Here is a 21,004-nt window from a genome sequence, read left to right as displayed (position 1 = left end):
GTTTCAGTATCCGTTAAGAATCCCTGAAGGCTGCACCTACTTTTGGGGAGTGAGAGATCCAGCAGGTCCAGCCCAGAACAAGACTACCACCTGCACCTTTAACTATAATTATGTTCCTTGTAATAAAAAAAATATTTAACCTACTTTTGTATGTGATGTTTACATTGACAAAAGCCCATTTTAAAATAATGACTCTACTTTGCATTAAATAAACAGTAATAAAATGCTGACCAAAAAAAAAAAAAAAAAAACTTTTTAAATAATATAATTTCTGCTTTATAACAAGGGGTTTACATTCTCGCTCCAACAAAAAAAAATCATCAATCTGAAAGCAGCAAAACCGCTTTGTGATGCACTATTTTGCTCTGAATGCATGCTGTGATTTTTTTGCTGTAACAAAGCATGCACAGGATGTCTGCTCTGCAATGCTGGGCAGAGAAGAGGCATGCGTCTCATGAAAGCAGTGCCGCTATCGGTAGCCTAGAGATTGGCAACTCCACTCGCTGCACTTTAAAACAACAGACTGGAGTTGGAGGAAACTGACAATGACCTACTCCCAGGATTTTAAGATATCATCTACATATGAAATTTCTAAATGTGAAGATATTTTTTTATGTTTACTGTCTGTTTAATGGTCCTTTATGTTATCATTTCTAAATTATGTCATATTGATCAGTATTGCTCCAAACCAGAGAAAGCAGAACTCTTGAAACATTGTCTTTCATACACATAAATAAGCGTAAAGTCTACAGCCAAAATGTATTAAAGAGACAGTCTACTACAGAATTGTTTTTGTTTATAAAGATAGATAATCCTTTTATTAGCAAAAGAAAGGCTGCACAAAAGTTAACTTTTAATAAATCAAGTTAAAAAAATTCCACAGAGACGTATTCCTTACGTTTTTCGTGGCCGCACTCAGCACTTAATCATAGGAATCCCTTTATTACCCATTCCACGGTATGTATGACCAACACGGTTATATTAATACACTTTTTACCTCTGTGCCCAGAGGCAGAACTTTTCACTTTCTGCAATAACATTTTTTTTCGTCAAATATGTTCTGCAGCTAAATTGCAATATACTGATTAACTGGAGAATAAAGCAAATTTTAAAGTTTTATATATTATATTGGAGCTGTTAAAAAGAAGCAACCAGCAATCAATGCGTTGCTGCTTTGCAGTGCTACACTGTATTTGAATGTTCTCTTCAAACAGTGCTTCGCTAACGCTGCACTGTGTGAAAGAAAATGTACACAATGCAGCCAGAGCAAAGCGTTGTTTAAAGAGCACTTATTTCAGTTCTTTTGACAGACTTGCATTTTAGCCAATCAGTGCTAACTCATATAAAAAAAAAAAAAAAAAAAAAAAAAAAAAAAAAACCTCCACTGGAGGTATCTATACGGCAAACACAAAAAAATAGTGCTGTTTAGCTGTAAAAAAAAAAAACAACTGTCAAAATGCACTGTGATAAGAGGCGGCCGTAAATATTAGCATATGAGCCGACCTAGGTTTAGCTTCCAGCAAAGAATACCAAGAGAACAAAGCAAAGTTGATGATAAAAGTAAATTGGGAACTTGAATATGCTGAATCATGAAACTTCAATTTTGACTAGACTGTCCCTTTAATATAAATGGAGACTTACTATGATTAATCACTTGACAGCTATAAGGACATTTAATTCCAATCATGACATTTTAATTTTGACTAGACTAGCCATTTAACAATCCAAACCCCAATTTCTATTTTAATCTATTCATACATCTTTCAATATTTGTTAGATTATATTCCATCCATCGTAAGAACAGGAAAAAAATGCAGGTGACATATGTGTGTATGCTTAACTAAACACGCTAGGTAAACTATGAGACGTATTGTTAGTCACAAGGTTAAAGTTTATGCTGGTAAACTGCAATCTCCTGGGGCATCATACATAGTAAATTTGTTCTGGCAAAAAAGTACTGTGTACTGCACAATTATCTGACACTACTGTATAAGAAACAGGCAGAGATTAAATTGTATCAAATTATTTTATGTCAAAGGTTTCAAGTTAAAATAGAAGCTTTTTACAATATAATTCCGTTAATAAAAAAGGTATTACAGTTTATCAGTGGCATGCACATATGTTGTATGGGACTGTGCACCAGTATTCAAATTCAGAAAAGTGGCGAGTATTGTGTCTGTGAAGACTTAAAGGGACACTAAACACTTTGGGATTGTAATATAAAATGATAAATCATAAAAATGTATATATTGAAATAAAATATGGGGAAGAGTGGCGCTAATATGAGTATGAGTATATTAATACACAATTTACAACTATATGTAAAAATTAATGATTTAATAAGCTCAAAAAGATATACAATAAATAGACAATAGTATTCTTTCACACAAAACCTACACTCATGTTGTGGCCACAACTCAAATAAAAAACATATATATGTATAAGTAACTCTTAACCCTTTCGTGACAGGGTTAAAGTGCCTACATCGGAACAACTGTTCCGATGTAGACAAATTGAAACTACGCGATCGTGCATACGATCGCGAGATTTCAATTATTGGATCGCATCTGGGGGGCGTCCCTACAATCCTAGGAACGCCCTCCAGACCGCGATTAAATCCCTGAAGCACAGAAGGCTTCAGGACAGCCGTTAGTTATGACGTTCCATTCCGTCATAACGGCTTTAAAGCCCAGTCTAATTATGACGGAATGGAACGGCATAACGGCTTTAAAAGGTTAATGAAGTTTTGTAATAAAACTTTTTTTTCATTACTCTCGATTGCCAACAAACTTTTGGTCTTAGATATACTTTGATTTAGAAGAAACAAAGAAATAAAGACTGTGGATACTACAGCTTACACCACGGTTCACGCTGACTATAAACATCAAGGTCCGTATCATACTCTCTGAGGAGTTTTTTCCTACACTTGTACTTTGGTATAGATTGTGTCCAACAATTTATTATGGATTTTTAAGATAACGATATAAAGGAACATCCTTATAGTGGAATATCGCAAAAGGTGCTGACTTTTTGAATAAGCGCATAAGTGCCCATTTTTTCAAGCGCAATATACGCCCATTGAAGATTTTGTTACAAAACTTAATTAGGAGTTACTTATACATATGTTTTTTATTTGAGTTGTGGCCACAACACGATTGTTTCGTGTGAAATAATACTATTTATTGTATATCTGTTTGAGCTTATTAAATCATTAATATTTACATATAGTTGTAAATTGTGTATTAATATACTCATTTCCCTTTTTCAGCTTTTATTAGCGCCACTCTTCCCCATATTTTATTTTAACATTTTAAATTAACCGTGTTTGGGAGAATCACGGTCTATCTTTTGAGTGTGCAAAGGGTATATAAGAGTCCAGGATAGCAACCACCCCTTTTTCTATATAATGTATATATGATTTTTTATATTACATAAATAAAAGTCTGTAATATACTTTCATTATTTATTTTGTCCCCTTTTTCCTGTAATTTCATTTTTAAAATTATGAGCTTTTCAGTTCCTGTTAGAAATGGAAGTGCAGAACACAGTTATATTCCACACAGTCATTGGCTGCACACTCTAGTGACCTATTTATAAAACTGTTCTTAATTGGCCACAGCAGGGAAGGTAACCTAAGTTACAACATGGCAGCTCCCATTGCATTATACACACTAAACTTTACATTTGTTTTGTCAATATTTAAACAACTAATGAAACTTTAAAAAAAAATACATCCACGTTATTCTCAGATTAATCTTTTCTTTGAAAGCATCATTCTATCAAGCATTTATCTAGTGTTTAAAGTGAAGGTAAACTTACCCTAATGTCGACAGAGTATAGCATTTTGCTTGTAAAATAAATATGACTTTCATTCATCAATTTTAATATTTTTGTGTAGATATAAAGTTATCGCCATATAAATCTATACGTAAATGATCCACAAATCCAACCCGTTTTTTTTTTGTTTTTTTTTAACCTGTCGATCACGTTTTTCTCAAACCCAATTGAAATTCTGGCCGTTAGGCGGCCGTCACTCCACGTCATCCGACCCTTCTTTCCGCTGCGCATGCGCTATAAAAATTTTCTTCTCAATGAAATCCAAACGCGCTCCCGTTTCGAGCATGCGTATTTGTACGAGCTATGAATTCCCCTACCATTAAACATGGAACGGGGATTATCGCATGCGCATTGAAAAGCGGCATTGGCGATTTGTGCATGCGCATTGTAATCCAATATCGCGAGCGCGCATCTGAGAACAATTGGAGAGCGGGTGGGACCGCTGAAGACTTAAAACAATACACAATAAGGAAGTAGGGCTTGGGAGGAGTCGGATCAAAACAGTGGTGAATTATAACTATATTTTTTATTAAAACTATGGCAGAAAATGAAAAAATAACTAAGCGAGTACATGAAGGGGATAATGATAAATGGTAGGTTGTCTTAAAGAAAGGCTAACTTTACCTTCACTTTAATGTCCCTTTAATGTGCCATAAAAGCCACTGTTAAAGGATTCCAAAACTTTACTATTTTAGGCACAACATGACCATCAATTTCTAATCACCAACGTTTATATTGCATAACCTACCTACTTTTACATGAAAACAATCGTTCATAATAATATAAAATTATAATTTATGTTTCCATGATGACGTCAGTAAATCCAACCCTCTATTATGGGCAGATCACTACCAAACTCAATAGCCAATCCTATTGCGATTTCTTGAATATCATTAACTGACGATTCTGTCACCCCTTACATGCGCATTGCGATCCGCTCACTCACACATGCGCATATACTATCTCTGTTACCTCACTTACCTGCTGGTTTGATGGTGAGTGATGTGTACTATGATGAGTCCTGAATATCGTGCATGCACAAAGCTATGTGACGTACACTATGACGAGTCCTGAATATGCGCAAAGCTACATTTGTCCGCCATTTTCATAACCCAGGTTATCGTTAATGATTTGAGGATGCTAAAGACTAGCAGAACGGTGGGTTTGGAAAACAATTTATTTTCAATGTTAAAAATATAATAAACGGTAGTAATTGGAAACGCAATGCCAATTACAAATATAGGTGAAATGTATTAATCTTGCAATTGAAGATTAGTTTTTCTCATGGTTTAGTGTCCCTTTAACTCTCTAAAAAGGTGTAATGTTGGAATACTGGTGCATGGGACCTCACAGCATATGCTGCTGAAAAACAGTAATACCTTTTACTAGAAGCAGCATGTTTGCTAATGGGAACATATTGCAGATATGATTATATTTAAAATTGAAATGCACCCATACATATATTAATTTTGACATGTCTATGCCTTCAAAATATACATAATGAATACACTTCTGTAAGTATTACAGTATTACAGTGTATATATATATATATATATATTATTAATTATATATACATACACACACAAGCTAGTCACAGAATTAAGAAAGATGGGCAAAATTTACCAGAAGCAGTGACTATTTTATATGTATAATTACCTTATTAATATAAAAAATATAAATCTTAACTGTAAAATCATTGCAAGTCTGCATGGTATAATGTATACAAGATTAAAAGATATTCTACAAAACCATTGTAGGCATTTTTATATCTAAAATCCTAATGCTTTTTCAGCTAAAACAAACTCTTTAAAACACAAGTAACTTTTCACTCTTAACCCCAAAGCACTTTATTTATGAATATATAATTAACAATGATCATCCAACTGTAAGCTAACCTCTGAGTGCACTCAGGGAAGCCAGACATTACGTATCTGTATCTATATTTACTGTTTACCGCTGGATATTAGAGGTAAAATGTCCACGCACGCAGAATTTAGAAGCCTTTGTAATCTATCTACTCCATCAACCCACAGTAACCACACGCACCGAGTGTAGCCGGTAACAAGTGAAACTCGACTCCCTGTTAGTTCCTCCGCAGCTGAGCTTCCCAAAGTCTACTCAACCGGCTAAACCACAAGCCCCACCTCCAAGAGACGTCCATTGATTCCTTTACCAAAACGTAAGCTAGACCTAAATAAATAAGCACCTATCCGCAGATTGCAAAACGCTACATGTAGGAAAGTGAGCTTCTCTATTGATCGAGCCTGTGCTCCTTACTTTTAAGTGACGTCTCTTTAGAACTAGATGGGGTGGCGCGCATGTCTTGTGAGCGAGTATGTGTAATTAATTGTGTATCAATCTCAGTTGTACATACTGTGTGACTGTCGGAGGCGCACATTACAGTACACAGCTCGGTTATGGCAGCTATAGCTGTATACCTATATATGGTGCTATTATGTGTGAAACGGATTGTTATATTTTGTAAGATAAATTATTGAGATCAGACGTTGTCAGGCTATGTTCTCAGTTATAGTTTAACATTTGCTTAGTTTCGAATGTACGCGATACAAACGGCGCTATGTGATATATAAATGCTAATTTTATTTAAGGTATCTTTTAACCGCATCACAATCGTATTGATAGTAGTTTATAATCAGTTCATGGCTGTGCTTATTATCTTTATATACTAATACACCTATCCGCAGTTACATTCAGTGGCGTCACTAGGGTTGGTGTCACCCGGTGCGGTAAGTTATGGTGTCACCCCCCCCCAGAAAGCAGGCACAAACACACACACTCAGATGCACACACAAACACTCGGACACACACAAAAACACTGAGACACACACACACAAAAACTCAGACATGCACACACAAAAACTCAGACATGCACACACAAAAACTCAGACATGCACACACAAAAACTCAGACATGCACACACAAAAACTCAGACATGCACACACAAAAACTCAGACATGCACGGGACATACTAAACTGCATATTGGGATGATGGGATGATTGGCTGCAATGCTAAACACTATCACTAGATGTCATTATACTTTTTACACACATTCATGGTAATGACTCTGCTGTAACTCAAAATATGTTGTTCTTTTCTGCACTGCTTGATACTAAATTGCAAACAGAAGGTGCAAATGTTTAACTATTCACTTGCTGACATATATACAGTTGTATAATGGAATCACATTAAATACTATAATAGAAAAATACTTTTGTAGGACTACATTACTAATTTAATATAGTACATGTATGTGCAAACCTGTTTTGATAGGAACCTGTGAATAGATGTTTTAAACATGGGGATTATGGGTTACACATGCCAAGGAAAATTTTAATTTCTGATAAGAATATGGTTATAACTATTTTTCTACATGGGGATTATGGGTGAAATAACATTTACACATGCCAAAAAAACACATTTGACCGGTTTCTGATAGGAATATGGTAATCATAATTTTTATACATGGGGATTATGGGTGAAATATCATGGTTACACTTGCAGAGGAACACATTTGACCTGTTTCTGATAGGAATATGGATATAATTATTTTTATACATAGGGATTATGGGTGAAATGTCATGGTTACATATGCAGAGGAACACATTTGACCTGTTTCTGATAGGAATATGGATATAATTATTTTTATACATAGGGATTATGGGTGAAATATCATGGTTACACATGCAAAAGAACACATTTGACCGGTTTCTGATAGGAATATGGTTATAATTATTTTTATACATGCGGATTATGGGTGAAATATTCTGGTTACACATGCAGAGGAACACATTTGACCTGATTCTGATAGGAATATGGTTCTAATTATTGTTATACATGGGGATTATGGGTGAAATATAATGGTTACACTTGCAGAGGAACACATTTGACCTGTTTCTGACAGGAATATGGTTATAATTATTTTTCTACATGGGGATTATGGGTGAAATATAATGGTTACACTTGCAGAGGAAAACATATGACCTGTTTCTGATAGGAATATGGATATAATTATTTTTTATACATGGGGATTATGGGTGAAATATCATGGTTACACTTGCAGAGGAACACATTTGACCTGTTTCTGATAGGAATATGGTTATAATTATTTTTCTACATGGGGATTATGGGTGAAATATCATGGTTACACATGGAGAGGAACATATTTGACCTGTTTCTGACAGGAATATGGGTCTAATTATTTTTATATATGGGGATTATGGGTGAAATATCATAGTTACACATGCAAAAGAACACATTTGACCGGTTTCTGATAGGAATATGGTTATAATTATTTTTATACATGGGGATTATGGGTGAAATATCATGGTTACAAATGTAGAGGAACACATTTGACCAGTTTCTGATAGGAATATGGTTCTAATTATTTTTATATATGGGGATTATGGGTAAAATATCATGGTTACACATGCAGAGAAACACATTTGATCTGTTTCTGATAGGAATATGGTTCTAATTATTGTTATACATGGGGATTATGGGTGAAATATAATGGTTACACATGCAGAGGAACACATTTGACCTGTTTCTGATAGGAATATGGTTATAATTATTTTTCTACATGGGGATTATGGGTGAAATATCATGGTTACACATACAGAGGAGCATATTTGACAAGTTTCTGATAGGAATATGGATATAATTATTTTTATACATGGGGATTATGGGTGAAATATCATGGTTACACTTGCAGAGGAAAACATTTGACCTGTTTCTGATAGGAATATGGATCTAATTATTTTTATACATAGGGATTATGGGTGAAATGTCATGGTTACATATGCAGAGGAACATATTTGACCTGTTTTTACATGGGGATTATGGGTGAAATATCATGGTTACACATGCAAAAGAACACATTTGACCGGTTTCTGATAGGAATATGGTTATAATTATTTTTATACATGGGGATTATGGGTGAAATATTATGGTTACACATGCAGAGAAACACATTTGACCTGTTTCTGATAGGAATATGGTTCTAATTATTTTTATATATGGGGATTATGGGTAAAATATCATGGTTACACATGCAGAGAAACACATTTGACCTGATTCTGATAGGAATATGGTTCTAATTATTGTTATACATGGGGATTATGGGTGAAATATCATGGTTACACATGCAAAAGAACACATTTGACCTGTTTCTGATAGGAATATGGTTATAATTATTGTTATACATGGGGATTATGGGTGAAATATAATGGTTACACATGCAGAGGAACACATTTGACCTGTTTCTGATAGGAATATGGTAATAATAATTTTTATACATGGGGATTATGGGTGAAATATCATGGTTACACTTGCAGAGGAACACATTTGACCTGTTTCTGATAGGAATATGGTTCTAATTATTGTTATACATGGGGATTATGGGTGAAATATAATGGTTACACATGCAGAGGAACACATTTGACCTGTTTCTGATAGGAATATGGTAATAATAATTTTTATACATGGGGATTATGGGTGAAATATCATGGTTACACTTGCAGAGGAACACATTTGACCTGTTTCTGAAAGGAATATGGTTCTAATTATTTTTATACATGGGGATTATGGGCGAAATATAATGGTTACACATGCAGAGAAACACATTTGACCTGTTTCTGATAGGAATATGGTTCTAATTATTGTTATACATGGGGATTATGGGCGAAATATAATGGTTACACATGCAGAGAAACACATTTGACCTGTTTCTGATAGGAATATGGTTCTAATTATTGTTATACATGGGGATTATGGGTGAAATATAATGGTTACACATGCAGAGGAACACATTTGATCTGTTTCTGATAGGAATATGGATATAATTATTTTTATACATGGGGATTATGGGTGAAATATCATGGTTACACTTGCAGAGGAAAACATTTGACCTGTTTCTGATAGGAATATGGATATAATTATTTTTATACATAGGGATTATGGGTGAAATGTCATGGTTACATATGCAGAGGAACATATTTGACCTGTTTCTACATGGGGATTATGGGTGAAATATCATGGTTACACATGCAAAAGAACACATTTGACCGGTTTCTGATAGGAATATGGTTATAATTATTTTTATACATGGGGATTATGGGTGAAATATTATGGTTACACATGCAGAGAAACACATTTGACCTGATTCTGATAGGAATATGGTTCTAATTATTGTTATACATGGGGATTATGGGTGAAATATCATGGTTACACATGCAAAAGAACACATTTGACCTGTTTCTGATAGGAATATGGTTATAATTATTTTTCTACATGGGGATTATGGGTGAAATATCATGGTTACACATGGAGAGGAACATATTTGACCTGTTTCTGATAGGAATATGGTTCTAATTATTTTTATATATGGGGATTATGGGTGAAATATCATGGTTACACATGCAAAAGAACACATTTGAACGGTTTCTGATAGGAATATGGTTATAATTATTTTTATACATGGGGATTATGGGTGAAATATCATGGTTACACATGTAGAGGAACACATTTGACCAGTTTCTGATAGGCATATGGTTCTAATTATTTTTATATATGGGGATTATGGGTAAAATATCATGGTTACACATGCAGAGAAACACATTTGACCTGTTTCTGATAGGAATATGGTTCTAATTATTGTTATACATGGGGATTATGGGTGAAATATAATGGTTACACATGCAGAGGAACACATTTGACCTGTTTCTGATAGGAATATGGTTCTAATTATTTTTCTACATGGGGATTATGGGTAAAATATCATAGTTACACTTGCAGAGGAGCATATTTGACATGTTTCTGATAGGAATATGGATATAATTATTTTTATACATTTGGATTATGGGTAAAAGATCATGGTTACACATGCAGAGGAACACATTTGACCTGTTTCTGACAGGAATATGGTTATAATTATTTTTCTACATGGGGATTATAGGTGAAATATCATGGTTACACATGCAGAGGAGCACATTTGACATGTTTCTGACAGGAATATGGTAATAATTATTTTTAAACATGGGGATTATTGGTGAAATATCATGGTTACACTTGCAGAGGAACACATTTGACCTGTTTCTGAAAGGAATATGGTTTTAATTATTTTTATACATGGGGATTATGGGCAAAATATAATGGTTACACTTGCAGAGGAACACATTTGACCTGTTTCTGATAGGAATATGGATATAATTATTTTTATACATGGGGATTATTGGTGAAATATCATGGTTACACTTGCAGAGGAAAACATTTGACCTGTTTCTGAAAGGAATATGGTTCTAATTATTTTTATACATGGGGATTATGGGCAAAATATAATGGTTACACTTGCAGAGGAACACATTTGACCTGTTTCTGATAGGAATATGGATATAATTATTTTTATACATGGGGATTATTGGTGAAATATCATGGTTACACTTGCAGAGGAAAACATTTGACCTGTTTCTGATAGGAATATGGATATAATTATTTTTATACATAGGGATTATGGGTGAAATTTCATGGTTACATATGCAGAGGAACACATTTGACCTGTTTCTGATAGGAATATGGTTATAATTATTTTTATACATGGGGATTATGGGTGAAATATCATGGTTACACATGCAGAAAAACACATTTGACCTGTTTCTGATAGGAATATGGTAATCATAATTTTTATACATGGGGATTATGGGTGAAATATCATGGTTACACATGCAGAAAAACACATTTGACCTGTTTCTGATAGGAATATGGATATAATTATTTTTATACATAGGGATTATGGGTGAAATGTCATGGTTACATATGCAGAGGAACATATTTGACCTGTTTCTACATGGGGATTATGGGTGAAATATCATGGTTACACATGCAAAAGAACACATTTGACCGGTTTCTGATAGGAATATGGTTATAATTATTTTTATACATGGGGATTATGGGTGAAATATTATGGTTACACATGCAGAGAAACACATTTGACCTGTTTCTGATAGGAATATGGTTCTAATTATTTTTATATATGGGGATTATGGGTAAAATATCATGGTTACACATGCAGAGAAACACATTTGACCTGATTCTGATAGGAATATGGTTCTAATTATTTTTCTACATAGGGATTATGGGTGAAATATAATGGTTACACTTGCAGAGGAACACATTTGACCTGTTTCTGATAGGAATATGGATATAATTATTTTTATACATGGGGATTACGGGTGAAATATCATGGTTACACTTGCAGAGGAAAACATATGACCTGTTTCTGATAGGAATATGGATATAATTATTTTTTATACATAGGGATTATGGGTGAAATTTCATGGTTACATATGCAGAGGAACACATTTGACCTGTTTCTGATAGGAATATAGTTATAATTATTTTTCTACATGGGGATTATGGGTGAAATATCATGGTTACACATGCAGAGAAACACATTTGACCTGTTTCTGATAGGAATATGCTTCTAATTATTGTTATACATGGGGATTATGGGTGAAATATAATGGTTACACATGCAGAGGAACACATTTGACCTGTTTCTGATAGGAATATGGTTCTAATTATTTTTCTACATGGGGATTATGGGTAAAATATCATAGTTACACTTGCAGAGGAACATATTTGACCTGTTTCTGATAGGAATATAGTTATAATTATTTTTCTACATGGGGATTATGGGTGAAATATCATGGTTACACATACAGAGGAGCATATTTGACATGTTTCTGATAGGAATATGGATATAATTATTTTTATACATTTGGATTATGGGTAAAAGATCATGGTTACACATGCAGAGGAACACATTTGACCTGTTTCTGATAGGAATATGGTTCTAATTATTGTTATACATGGGGATTATGGGTGAAATATAATGGTTACACATGCAGAGGAACACATTTGACCTGTTTCTGATAGGAATATGGTTCTAATTATTTTTCTACATGGGGATTATGGGTGAAATATCATGGTTACACTTGCAGAGGAACACATTTGACCTGTTTCTGATAGGAATATGGTTATAATTATTTTTCTACATGGGGATTATGGGTGAAATATCATGGTTACACATACAGAGGAGCATATTTGACAAGTTTCTGATAGGAATATGGATATAATTATTTTTATACATGGGGATTATGGGTGAAATATCATGGTTACACTTGCAGAGGAAAACATTTGACCTGTTTCTGAAAGGAATATGGATCTAATTATTTTTATACATAGGGATTATGGGTGAAATTTCATGGTTACATATGCAGAGGAACACATTTGACCTGTTTCTGATAGGAATATGGTTATAATTATTTTTCTACATGGGGATTATGGGTGAAATATCATGGTTACACATGCAAAAGAACACATTTGACCGGTTTCTGATAGGAATATGGTTATAATTATTTTTATACATGGGGATTATGGGTGAAATATCATGGTTACACATGCAGAGGAACACATTTGACCTGTTTCTGATAGGAATATGGTTCTAATTATTTTTATATATGGGGATCATGGGTAAAATATCATGGTTACACATGCAGAGAAACACATTTGACCTGTTTCTGATAGGAATATGGTTCTAATTATTGTTATACATGGGGATTATGGGTGAAATATAATGGTTACACATGCAGAGGAACACATTTTATCTGTTTCTGATAGGAATATGGATATAATTATTTTTATACATGGGGAATATGGGTGAAATATCATGGTTACACTTGCAGAGGAACACATTTGACCTGTTTCTGAAAGGAATATGGTTCTAATTATTTTTATACATGGGGATTATGGGCGAAATATAATGGTTACACATGCAGAGAAACACATTTGACCTGTTTCTGATAGGAATATGGTTCTAATTATTGTTATACATGGGGATTATGGGTGAAATATAATGGTTACACATGCAGAGGAACACATTTGATCTGTTTCTGATAGGAATATGGATATAATTATTTTTATACATGGGGATTATGGGTGAAATATCATGGTTACACTTGCAGAGGAAAACATTTGACCTGTTTCTGATAGGAATATGGATATAATTATTTTTATACATAGGGATTATGGGTGAAATGTCATGGTTACAAATGCAGAGGAACATATTTGACCTGTTTCTACATGGGGATTATGGGTGAAATATCATGGTTACACATGCAAAAGAACACATTTGACCGGTTTCTGAAAGGAATATGGTTATAATTATTTTTATACATGGGGATTATGGGTGAAATATTATGGTTACACATGCAGAGAAACACATTTGACCTGTTTCTGATAGGAATATGGTTCTAATTATTTTTATATATGGGGATTATGGGTAAAATATCATTGTTACACATGCAGAGAAACACATTTGACCTGATTCTGATAGGAATATGGTTCTAATTATTGTTATACATGGGGATTATGGGTGAAATAACAGAATTTATGTTTACCTGATAAATTACTTTCTCCAACGGTGTGTCCGGTCCACGGCGTCATCCTTACTTGTGGGATATTCTCTTCCCCAACAGGAAATGGCAAAGAGCCCAGCAAAGCTGGTCACATGATCCCTCCTAGGCTCCGCCTACCCCAGTCATTCGACCGACGTTAAGGAGGAATATTTGCATAGGAGAAACCATATGATACCGTGGTGACTGTAGTTAAAGAAAATAAATTATCAGACCTGATTAAAAAACCAGGGCGGGCCGTGGACCGGACACACCGTTGGAGAAAGTAATTTATCAGGTAAACATAAATTCTGTTTTCTCCAACATAGGTGTGTCCGGTCCACGGCGTCATCCTTACTTGTGGGAACCAATACCAAAGCTTTAGGACACGGATGATGGGAGGGAGCAAATCAGGTCACCTAGATGGAAGGCACCACAGCTTGCAAAACCTTTCTCCCAAAAATAGCCTCAGAAGAAGTAAAAGTATCAAACTTGTAAAATTTGATAAAAGTGTGCAGTGAAGACCAAGTCGCTGCCCTACATATCTGATCAACAGAAGCCTCGTTCTTGAAGGCCCATGTGGAAGCCACAGCCCTAGTGGAATGAGCTGTGATTCTTTCGGGAGGCTGCCGTCCGGCAGTCTCGTAAGCCAATCTGATGATGCTTTTAATCCAAAAAGAGAGAGAGGTAGAAGTTGCTTTTTGACCTCTCCTTTTACCGGAATAAACAACAAACAAGGAAGATGTTTGTCTAAAATCCTTTGTAGCATCTAAATAGAATTTTAGAGCGCGAACAACATCCAAATTGTGCAACAAACGTTCCTTCTTCGAAACTGGTTTCGGACACAGAGAAGGTACGATAATCTCCTGGTTAATGTTTTTGTTAGAAACAACTTTTGGAAGAAAACCAGGTTTAGTACGTAAAACCACCTAATCTGCATGGAACACCAGATAAGGAGGAGAACACTGCAGAGCAGATAATTCTGAAACTCTTCTAGCAGAAGAAATTGCAACCAAAAACAAAACTTTCCAAGATAATAACTTAATATCAACGGAATGTAAGGGTTCAAACGGAACCCCCTGAAGAACTGAAAGAACTAAGTTGAGACTCCAAGGAGGAGTCAAAGGTTTGTAAACAGGCATGATTCTAACCAGAGCCTGAACAAAGGCTTGAACATCTGGCACAGCTGCCAGCTTTTTGTGAAGTAACACAGACAAGGCAGAAATCTGTCCCTTCAGGGAACTTGCAGATAATCCTTTTTCCAATCCTTCTTGAAGGAAGGATAGAATCTTAGGAATCTTAACCTTGTCCCAAGGGAATCCTTTAGATTCACACCAACAGATATATTTTTTCCAAATTTTGTGGTAAATCTTTCTAGTTACAGGCTTTCTGGCCTGAACAAGAGTATCGATAACAGAATCTGAGAACCCTCGCTTCGATAAGATTAAGCGTTCAATCTCCAAGCAGTCAGCTGGAGTGAGACCAGATTCGGATGTTCGAACGGACCTTGAACAAGAAGGTCTCGTCTCAAAGGTAGCTTCCATGGTGGAGCCGATGACATATTCACCAGATCTGCATACCAAGTCCTGCGTGGCCACGCAGGAGCTATCAAGATCACCGACGCCCTTTCCTGATTGATCCTGGCTACCAGCCTGGGGATGAGAGGAAACGGCGGGAATACATAAGCTAGTTTGAAGGTCCAAGGTGCTACTAGTGCATCCACTAGAGCCGCCTTGGGATCCCTGGATCTGGACCCGTAGCAAGGAACTTTGAAGTTCTGACGAGAGGCCATCAGATCCATGTCTGGAATGCCCCACAGTTGAGTGACTTGGGCAAAGATTTCCGGATGGAGTTCCCACTCCCCCGGATGCAATGTCTGACGACTCAGAAAATCCGCTTCCCAATTTTCCACTCCTGGGATGTGGATAGCAGACAGGTGGCAGGAGTGAGACTCCGCCCATAGAATGATTTTGGTCACTTCTTCCATCGCCAGGGAACTCCTTGTTCCCCCCTGATGGTTGATGTACGCAACAGTTGTCATGTTGTCTGATTGAAACCGTATGAACTTGGCCCTCGCTAGCTGAGGCCAAGCCTTGAGAGCATTGAATATCGCTCTCAGTTCCAGAATATTTATCGGTAGAAGAGATTCTTCCCGAGACCAAAGACCCTGAGCTTTCAGGGATCCCCAGACCGCGCCCCAGCCCATCAGACTGGCGTCGGTCGTGACAATGACCCACTCTGGTCTGCGGAAGGTCATCCCTTGTGACAGGTTGTCCAGGGACAGCCACCAACGGAGTGAGTCTCTGGTCCTCTGATTTACTTGTATCCTCGGAGACAAGTTTGTATAGTCCCCATTCCACTGACTGAGCATGCACAGTTGTAATGGTCTTAGATGAATGCGCGCAAAAGGAACTATATCCATTGCCGCTACCATCAAACCTATCACTTCCATGCACTGCGCTATGGAAGGAAGAGGAACGGAATGAAGTATCCGACAAGAGTCTAGAAGTTTTGTTTTTCTGGCCTCTGTCAGAAAAATCCTCATTTCTAAGGAGTCTATTATTGTCCCTAAGAAGGGAACCCTTGTTGACGGAGATAGAGAACTCTTTTCCACGTTCACTTTCCATCCGTGAGATCTGAGAAAGGCCAGGACAATGTCCGTGTGAGCCTTTGCTTGAGAAAGGGACGACGCTTGAATCAGAATGTCGTCCAAGTAAGGTACTACAGCAAAGCCCCTTGGTCTTAGCACAGCTAGAAGGGACCCTAGTACCTTTGTGAAAATCCTTGGAGCAGTGGCTAATCCGAAAGGAAGCGCCACGAACTGGTAATGCTTGTCCAGGAATGCGAACCTTAGGAACCGATGATGTTCCTTGTGGATAGGAATATGTAGATACGCATCCTTTAAATCCACCGTGGTCATGAATTGACCTTCCTGGATGGAAGGAAGAATTGTTCGAATGGTTTCCATTTTGAACGATGGAACCTTGAGAAACTTGTTTAAGATCTTGAGATCTAAGATTGGTCTGAACGTTCCCTCTTTTTTGGGAACTACGAACAGATTGGAGTAGAACCCCATCCCTTGTTCTCCTAATGGAACAGGATGAATCACTCCCATTTTTAACAGGTCTTCTACACAACGTAAGAATGCCTGTCTTTTTATGTGGTCTGAAGACAACTGAGACCTGTGGAACCTCCCCCTTGGGGGAAGCCCCTTGAATTCCAGAAGATAACCTTGGGAGACTATTTCTAGCGCCCAAGGATCCAGAACATCTCTTGCCCAAGCCCGAGCGAAGAGAGAGAGTCTGCCCCCCACCAGATCCGGTCCCGGATCGGGGGCCAACATTTCATGCTGTCTTGGTAGCAGTGGCAGGTTTCTTGGCCTGCTTTCCCTTGTTCCAGCCTTGCATTGGTCTCCAAGCTGGCTTGGCTTGAGAAGTATTACCCTCTTGCTTAGAGGACGTAGCACTTTGGGCTGGTCCGTTTCTACGAAAGGGACGAAAATTAGGTTTATTTTTGGCCTTGAAAGGCCGATCCTGAGGAAGGGCGTGGCCCTTACCCCCAGTGATATCAGAGATAATCTCTTTCAAGTCAGGGCCAAACAGCGTTTTCCCCTTGAAAGGAATGTTAAGTAGCTTGTTCTTGGAAGATGCATCAGCTGACCAAGATTTCAACCAAAGCGCTCTGCGCGCCACAATAGCAAACCCAGAATTCTTAGCCGCTAACCTAGCCAATTGCAAAGTGGCGTCTAGGGTGAAAGAATTAGCCAATTTGAGAGCATTGATTCTGTCCATAATCTCCTCATAAGGAGGAGAATCACTATCGACCGCCTTTACCAGCTCATCGAACCAGAAACACGCGGCTGTAGCGACAGGGACAATGCATGAACTTGGTTGTAGAAGGTAACCCTGCTGAACAAACATCTTTTTAAGTAAACCTTCTAATTTTTTATCCATAGGATCTTTGAAAGCACAACTATCTTCTATGGGTATAGTGGTGCGTTTGTTTAAAGTGGAAACCGCTCCCTCGACCTTGGGGACTGTCTGCCATAAGTCCTTTCTGGGGTCGACCATAGGAAACAATTTTTTAAATATGGGGGGAGGGACGAAAGGAATACCGGGCCTTTCCCATTCTTTATTTACAATGTCCGCCACCCGCTTGGGTATAGGAAAAGCTTCTGGGAGCCCCGGGACCTCTAGGAACTTGTCCATTTTACATAGTTTCTCTGGGATGACCAACTTGTCACAATCATCCAGAGTGGATAATACCTCCTTAAGCAGAATGCGGAGATGTTCCAACTTAAATTTAAACGTAATCACATCAGGTTCAGCTTGTTGAGAAATGTTCCCTGAATCAGTAATTTCTCCCTCAGACAAAACCTCCCTGGCCCCATCAGACTGGTTTAGGGGCCCTTCAGAACCATTATTATCAGCGTCGTCATGCTCTTCAGTATCTAAAACAGAGCAGTCGCGCTTACGCTGATAAGTGTGCATTTTGGCTAAAATGTTTTTGACAGAATTATCCATTACAGCCGTTAATTGTTGCATAGTAAGGAGTATTGGCGCGCTAGATGTACTAGGGGCCTCCTGAGTGGGCAAGACTCGTGTAGACGAAGGAGGGAATGATGCAGTACCATGCTTACTCCCCTCACTTGAGGAATCATCTTGGGCATCATTGTCATTGTCACATAAATCACATTTATTTAAATGAGAAGGAACTCTGGCTTCCCCACATTCAGAACACAGTCTATCTGGTAGTTCAGACATGTTAAACAGGCATAAACTTGATAACAAAGTACAAAAAACGTTTTAAAATAAAACCGTTACTGTCACTTTAAATTTTAAACTGAACACACTGTATTACTGCAATTGCGAAAAAATATGAAGGAATTGTTCAAAATTCACCAAAATTTCACCACAGTGTCTTAAAGCCTTAAAAGTATTGCACACCAAATTTGGAAGCTTTAACCCTTAAAATAACGGAACCGGAGCCGTTTTTAACTTTAACCCCTTTACAGTCCCTGGTGTCTGCTTTGCTGAGACCCAACCAAGCCCAAAGGGGAATACGATACCAAATGACGCCTTTAGAAAGTCTTTTCTATGTATCAGAGCTCCTCACACATGCGACTGCATGTCATGCCTCTCAAAAACAAGTGCGCAACACCGGCGCGAAAATGAGGCTCTGCCTATGATTTGGGAAAGCCCCTAAAGAGAAAGGTGTCTAAAAAAGTGCCTGCCGATATAATCTTATCAAAATACCCAGATTAAATGATTCCTCAAGGCTAAATATGTGTTAATAATGAATCGATTTAGCCCAGAAAAAGTCTACAGTCTTAATAAGCCCTTGTGAAGCCCTTATTTACAATCTTAATAAACATGGCTTACCGGATCCCATAGGGAAAATGACAGCTTCCAGCATTACATCGTCTTGTTAGAATGTGTCATACCTCAAGCAGCAAGAGACTGCTCACTGTTCCCCCAACTGAAGTTAATTCCTCTCAACAGTCCTGTGTGGAACAGCCATGGATTTTAGTAACGGTTGCTAAAATCATTTTCCTCATACAAACAGAAATCTTCATCTCTTTTCTGTTTCTGAGTAAATAGTACATACCAGCACTATTTTAAAATAACAAACTCTTGATTGAATAATAAAAACTACAGTTAAACACTAAAAAACTCTAAGCCATCTCCGTGGAGATGTTGCCTGTACAACGGCAAAGAGAATGACTGGGGTAGGCGGAGCCTAGGAGGGATCATGTGACCAGCTTTGCTGGGCTCTTTGCCATTTCCTGTTGGGGAAGAGAATATCCCACAAGTAAGGATGACGCCGTGGACGGGACACACCTATGTTGGAGAAATCATGGTTACACATGCAAAAGAACACATTTGACCTGTTTCTTATAGGAATATGGTTATAATTATATTTCTACATGGGGATTATGGGTGAAATATCATGGTTACACATGGAGAGGAACATATTTGACCTGTTTCTGACAGGAATATGGTTCTAATTATTTTTATATATGGGGATTATGGGTGAAATATCATGGTTACACATGCAAAAGAACACATTTGACCGGTTTCTGATAGGAATATGGTTATAATTATTTTTATACATGGGGATTATGGGTGAAATATCATGGTTACACATGTAGAGGAACACATTTGACCAGTTTCTGATAGGCATATGGTTCTAATTATTTTTATATATGGGGATTATGGGTAAAATATCATGGTTACACATGCAGAGAAACACATTTGACCTGTTTCTGATAGGAATATGGTTCTAATTATTGTTATACATGGGGATTATGGGTGAAATATAATGGTTACACATGCAGAGGAACACATTTGACCTGTTTCTGATAGGAATATGGTTCTAATTATTTTTCTACATGGGGATTATGGGTAAAATATCATAGTTACACTTGCAGAGGAACACATTTGACCTGTTTCTGATAGGAATATAGTTATAATTATTTTTCTACATGGGGATTATGGGTGAAATATCATGGTTACACATGCAGAGGAGCATATTTGACATGTTTCTGATAGGAATATGGATATAATTATTTTTATACATTTGGATTATGGGTAAAATATCATGGTTACACATGCAGAGGAACACATTTGACCTGTTTCTGACAGGAATATGGTTATAATTATTTTTCTACATGGGGATTATAGGTGAAATATCATGG

General features: G+C 36.9%; 1 protein-coding gene across 5 annotated transcripts in view; it reads right to left on the bottom strand.

Annotated features, from left to right (window-relative positions):
• MCFD2 (multiple coagulation factor deficiency 2, ER cargo receptor complex subunit) overlaps nucleotides 1–21,004 on the bottom strand; it is an 83,016-nt gene that overhangs the window by 37,888 nt on the left and 24,124 nt on the right. The window contains exon 1 of one of the 5 annotated variants that reach the window (XM_053712239.1): nucleotides 5,884–6,040. The exons of 1 other annotated variant lie outside the window; for it this stretch is intronic. The gene's annotated coding sequence lies outside the window, so the exon portion shown is untranslated. Of the gene's footprint in view, nucleotides 1–5,791; nucleotides 6,041–21,004 lie in introns of those variants that run through there. 3 more of the 5 variants (XM_053712243.1, XM_053712241.1, XM_053712240.1) reach the window with 3 other exon arrangements.

Source organism: Bombina bombina, chromosome 4, assembly GCF_027579735.1.
Source record: "Bombina bombina isolate aBomBom1 chromosome 4, aBomBom1.pri, whole genome shotgun sequence".
NCBI lineage: Eukaryota > Metazoa > Chordata > Amphibia > Anura > Bombinatoridae > Bombina > Bombina bombina.
This window is presented reverse-complemented; position numbering and strand designations above follow the sequence as displayed.